Below are 6,758 nucleotides of genomic sequence, written 5' to 3'. Positions count from 1 at the left end.
GTTCTGATAATTTCCTAATAAGTAAAAGTATGATACAATTTAACCAAGTTCATGGACATATGTATGGATATATATGATGGTTTGGTGACAAGTCTAAGAACAATGATAGGCTATGATGAATTTTCACTTACAATTGTATTATACATCAAGGTCAAATTCAATTAAGCTTTTATTTATTTTTACTTACCATAGACTACTTAACCAAAGACATTCAAGATGAAATTCCTTAGTGTACGTATTTTAATAATGAAAATTTTTTTTGGCATAATATTTTTCTTAATAAAGGAGATGCAACCAAATATTAACGCCAAGCAATAGCTACAAATATCAACTTTGGAATAAGAAGAATTTAAACTAATCAGAAGAAAGATAAAATATCTAATGCTTAAAAGAATTTAAACTAAACAGAAGAAAGATAAAATATCTAATGCTTAAATAGACAATGAGGTAGTAAAACTTGATGAGGAGGAGAATCTAGTGCTTTATTATCCACATAGAAGAGCTTGTAAAGAAGATGTATAACCTCCAAACTTTGATCAATGTAAAAAGTAGCAGAAACAAAACTATTGTGCTAAGTTAGAATGCTTCCTCCTCCTCACCCTTGTCTATAATCCCGCTTCACTTCACTTCATGCCATGTGTTATTGGGTTTTAGTGCATCTCTCTCTTCACTCGTTCTTACTCCGTGGGGACCCACTTAGTGAGCCCAAGTGTCGGGTTTAACACGAAGTCCGACAATTTTTTACCACATAAATAGGGGTGGGGCCCGCCATTTAAATATTAACAATTAGTGAAAATAAAAATTTAGTGGGCTCTACCCTTATTTATGTGGTAAAAAACCATTAGAGGAGCACATTATTTTTCTCTTACAGGGAGGGGATCTAGACTCCCTTTACCACTTTGCAGTGGCTTTTTTGAAGTGGAATGTTGTCTCACCACATTTGTGCTTTTGTGTTCAAGTCTACCATTGAATTTGGTCTTTGACCCAATGTTCTTGTCCTTCAACATCATGTCTTTCATTCAAAATTAACTCTTTCTGCTTGTTTTTCTCAATCCTTTTTAATATACTTATCTATTTCTTGTTTGCACTCTATTGGAATATCTCTCTTAATAGAGGCACATTTGTCTTTCTCTGTTCAAGTGGTTTACTTGCAGTTTGTTTTCATTTAGAAGGGCATTTATGTCCTTTCTAGTGTCATATATATAAACCCTTGTTTTGAGTTTAGGTAGATCATAAGTCATTTGTAAACTCTACCGGGTTCTCTCTCTGAGCTGCGTTCTTCTCTGTCTCTCTTACTCTTTGGTTTGAGGCTTGGTGGTCGGTTCCCTCTATGATTCGATGGTGTTCTACCTTTCAGTTTAGCTTTGTGTTGTTCGTGGATGTGTTGTTGTTGTGCATTTCCAAGTGAGATCATTCTATGGTGTTTCGGTTGTCATGCCACATTTTCTTGGTTGATCTCTCAAGGGTTCCTTCTTTGAAAAATTGTATATGTTATTTGAGAGTTCTTATGTACCTAACTTTACATTGATTTAGTTGTGCACAACATCTTGAGTCCTTTGGACTCATCCTTGGATGTAGGTCATTTGACCAAACCAAATACATCATTGTCTATTGTCTCTAATTTTATGCGTGATATATTGCACATGTCACATCCACCCAGCCGGTACCCTACCTGGCATACCCGAGTGTGTGATCCACAGCCCCGAAGATCAAGTATCGAGGAAATCATTCTCCCACATAAGCAATAACATAATCAAGAACATAAATAATCAATGTGCAAAGTATAATGAGAGATCCAAATAAGGAAGGAATGAGATCAAATATCATCAGAGTACGAAAGGTAATAATAATGTCAAGTCATAAAGTAAAGTGAGGCGGAAAACTCACTCCACCAAATAGCGAAATAGTAGCTCAAAAAGAAAGGAAAGAGATTACAACTAATCCCAATAAGAAGTGCAATGAGTAACTAAATTGTTTTCAATCTTATAAAGAACAGCTCTATAAGTGTAAATCTTAAAAATAGCACAAGGACACTTCCATTCTATCGACGGACTAAGCATTGTACACAGCATGACCACCTGAGGAATCTTCAAGGTAATCGTCGTAACCGCAATTACCTTCTTGGAAATATGTCTCCTCTCCCTGCGCTTCTTCGTATGAGCAGTCATAATACTCTGAGCCTGTAGAGTAATCTAACAATACATAGTACAAAAGGAGTGAGTTTCAAAAGAAACCCAGTAAGGCAGTTAATCCATACTAACATAAGTGACAAGATTTCAAAGCAAAGTATGACGCAATGTGATATGAAAAATATGATGCATTATGATTCTAACTCTATGTATGCTGGTCTCTATTGGTAGACATGCTTTAAGTCATAGCACCATACTTCTTTGGGAGGGTCTCTTCACACAACGCCGTTTGGTAATGGGTCCGGCATCCTTGGGACATTCCATGGCTGGGGTTTAAGACACCTCTCTCTCACATCACCATTGGTCTAAGTATTGGCGCATGTCAGGGTAAAGCCTAGCCAAATGCAAGTCTTCTACTTAGCTATAACAAGTCAGATCCAGATACGTCCATTCCTCGTTGTCACATCCCCCCCAGTCGGTACCCTAACTAGCATACCCGGGAGTGTGATCCACAGCCCCGAAGATCAAGTATCGAGGAAATCATCCTCCCACATATACAATAACATAATCATAAACAGGAAATAATCAAGGTTTTAATATTATAAACAAAAGATTCAAATCAGGAAATGAATAATCAATATAATCAGAGTGCGGAAATGATACCAGATGTAATCACATCAAAAGAAGTAGAGTGAGGCGGAAACTCACTCCACAGATACAGCAGAACATAGTACGTAAGTCAAAAAAGAATTACAATGATTCTAAAGAAAAGCAAGAATAGAATGTTCAAAGTAAGCTACGCGTTTTCTAATCTATAGATGACATCTTCAAAATAGTGGACGTCATCAATCCAACATAGATGTTCCAGCTCTACATTACGTCTAATCGTAGTACGCAATGTGATCGCTCGAGGGATCATCAGGGTAATCTTCATAGTTGCCAACACCTTGCGTGTAGTACGCTTCTTCGGCTTGCACTTCATCATACGGTCCTTCATAGTAGTCAATACCTGTAGAATAATCTAACAAAAAGATTGTACAAAAAGGAGTGAGTTCGATTGAACTCAGCAAGGCAAGTTAACTCATAACAACATAAATAACATGCGGCAAAACATAACAAGATGCAATGCAGTATGAAATAGATAATGTATGTATGCATCTAAACTCTATGTATGCTGGTCTCTATTGGCAAACATGCTTTAAGTCATAGCACCGTACTTCTTTGGATAGGTCTCAGTCACTCGACTCCGGTTGGTAGTGGGTAGGAACACCTTCCGGACAATCCATGCTTGGGGGTTAAGTCACCGCTCTCTCACATCACCATTGGTCTAAGTACTGGCGCATGTCAGGGTAAAGCCTAGCCCAATGCAAGTCATCTACTTAGTTACATCAACTCAGATCTAGATACGTCCATTCCTCCCCTCTCGGGATCCTTTCCGGTATCCTTCACACTAGAGTCAACGTATTCCCTCTCGGACTACGGACTCATCAACCCTATTGGTTATCCACACATGATAAACGGGAAGCTCTAATGTCCTCTCACGGGTTGGTTACCGGTCTTGAGCGCCCATGAGCCCAGGTCTATCCATATGTGTGAAATCCAACCCAAAACCTAAATTAGACACCCTATTTGTTTTGGATGAAGAAGAACTTGTTTGATGTTTGACCTTGCAGTTGGACCTTAAGTATGGTGTTGATATGTTTAGAAGGTCCTAGGAAGTCAAGTCGGACCTCTCCCTTACTGTAGATTCGAAAACCCATAGAAAATTGATGATGGAATTCCCTACTTGAAGAGCTTGGTTGATTTAGAAAAGAGAATGCACCTTGATGAAGAGAAGATTGGTTGACGACCTTAGAGCATTATTAGATATGATTTAAAGCCATTTTCCTATGCTAGGTAAGTTATAGTTGTTGTGTAGAAAGTTTCGTTTGATTCCGATAAGAGAAAGGCCCTCAAATCCCTGTTTTAGGCTATCTTGTCGGCTGGGGTCGATCGGGCCCATGCTACCCACCCACTCGACCCAAGAAAACAGAATTCGAGTAGAATCTTCTGTTTAGGTCCTTATTGCTATAGATACCTCATAACTTCGTGTTTTTAGTATCCCTAGCCTCCAAAACACCTAGAGAACGAAGGAAACTCATCTCCAAGCCTCCTTTGGTGTAGAAGAAGATCTAAATTCAACTCTCAAGCTTTCTCTCTCTTGTTCTTCAATCAAAGGTTAGTATTCAATCTATTATGCTATTGATTCATTCTTACTATGATCATTCTCTTCTCTGATCTGAGATTATGAGGAAGATATTGCATCTCTGCAATCATATCTTCTACAATCTCTTCTCATTCTATATGCTATGATTTCATATTCATTCTCTACATGATTTTCATGATTTCTTCTTAAACTATGATCATGTTCTTATTTCGATTTCTTCTAGCATATTAGATGCATCTCTATGATCATTCTTACTCTTGATTTACTGTATTCATGTACTAGAATGAGGTCTCATCATCTCTAGTTCATCTCTTTCATTCATAGCTTGTTTTCAATGAAAACCATGTTGTTTTCCAAATTAGAAAGTCTTGTTTTCCAAAATAGAAACTATGATTCTAAATTAGTAAGTAATGGTTTTAATGGTGGTTTGATGTCTAAATTATGCTTTTTAGTCTTAGACTACTGTGTTAGACATTCCCTCCAAGTTTCGTCGCATTCCGGTTTGTGTAGCATAGGTTTCGGATCAAGATTCTCTTTTTATTTCCGGATTTGCTCTTGGGCAGATTGCCTGGGTCGACTGGAGCACTCAACCCAGCCAATCAACCCGTAAGAACAGCAACTCTGTTTTTCATCCGTTTCGTCTCCAATCTTTTGGAATCACTTCTTATGACCTATACATGTTTTGTCAAGCTTGTTTAGGTGATTTTGGATCTGTTCTCTGATCTCTTATTTGAAGACTATAAGTTCGAATTACGAGGTGAGTATTCCAACTCACAATATGCCTATTTACATGTCTTTATGTATTATGACATGAATGCATGATTTAGCTACTGTTATGTTAGTTTCCATTATGATATGAATGATGTAAGTACAGTAGGATCTTATTTCCTTATTTACTTTAGGTACTTGATCATGAATGAATACTTATTCATGTATGTTTCTTATTCATTTAATCTTGTCTTATTATACTCTTCTATTTGATGAGATATCTGTCGTGGATGATATGACTGAATTATGATTGTGATTGTTTAGGTATGATTTGGGATTGGGGAATGTCCTTTTGACATTTCTGTCCTTGGACATCATTGGGGATAGTATGGGATATTTCCAATGTTGCCCTTTGACGCTTTCCCGGATTATTTGTTGTCATACCTAGGACTTGTCAAGCAGTGTTTGGCTAGGTTATACCCCTGTTATATTAGACCCGATTCGGAAGGGTATTGAGACCGAACAACCCGTGGTAGCAATGGGGATTCATGGGCGCTCAAGACCGGTAACCAACCCGTGAGGGGACATGAATCACATTGTGGGGGCCATTTATGGGTAGGGTTGCATATGGATAGACTTGGGCTCATGGGCGCTTAAGACCGGTAACCAACCCGTGAGAGGACATGAGAGCTTCCCGTTTACTATATGTGGATGATGTCACATCCTCCCACCCGGTACCCTAACTGGCATACCCGAGAGTGTGATCCACAGCCCCGAAGATCAAGTGTCGAGTAATCAACCTCCCACATAAACAATAACATAATCATGAACAATAATAATCGATATGCAATAGATAAACCAAAGATCCAAATAAGGAAAGAATACACCATGTATACGATCAGAGTACGAAAGATAATCAGAATGTCTAAATCAATAAGTAAAGCGAGGCGGAATCCCACTCTACAACCAGCGGAAAAGTAGTTCTAAAAGAAAAGGAACAAGATAAAATCTAATCTCAATAGCAGGTACAATAGGTAACTAAATTGTTCTCAATCTTATAGACAACGTCTCTATAAGTATAAATCTCATAAATGGCACAAGGGCGCTTCCACTCTATGGTCGGACTAAGCATCGTACGGAGCATAACCACCCGCGGAATCTTCAGTGTAATTGTCATAACCGCAATCACCTTCCTGGAGATATGCCTCTTCTCCTTGCACTTCTTCATACGAGCAGTCATGATACTCGAACCTGTAGAGTAATCTAACAAAACATTATACAAAAGGAATGAGTTTCAAAGATACTCAGTAGGGCAGTTAAACCGTAATAACATAAATGGCAGGATTTCAAAACAACATAAATGCAATATGGTATGAGACAAATAATGAATGTATGAATCTAACTCTATGTATGCTGGTCTCTATTGGCAGACCTGCTTTAAGTCATAGCACCATACTTCTTTGGGAAGGTCTCATCACACAACGCCTTTTGGTAGTGGGTCCGGCATCCCTCGGGACATTCCATGGCTGGGGGTCAAGTCACCGCTCTCTCACATCACCATTGGTCTAAGTACTGGCGCATGTCAGGGTCAAACCTAGCCAAATGCAAGTCTCCTACTCAGTTACATCAAGTCAGATCTAGATATGTCCATTCCTCACCCCTGGCGATCCTTTCCGGTATCCTTCACACTAGAGTCCTCATAGTCCCTGACTACG

The sequence above is a fragment of the Hakea prostrata genome, chromosome 4, assembly GCF_041222555.1.
Source record: "Hakea prostrata isolate BN-2017 chromosome 4, UWA_Hpros_2, whole genome shotgun sequence".
In the NCBI taxonomy this organism is placed as follows: Eukaryota; Viridiplantae; Streptophyta; class Magnoliopsida; order Proteales; family Proteaceae; genus Hakea; species Hakea prostrata.
The sequence above is the reverse complement of the archived record's forward strand: the minus strand, read 5'-3'. Positions refer to the sequence as shown.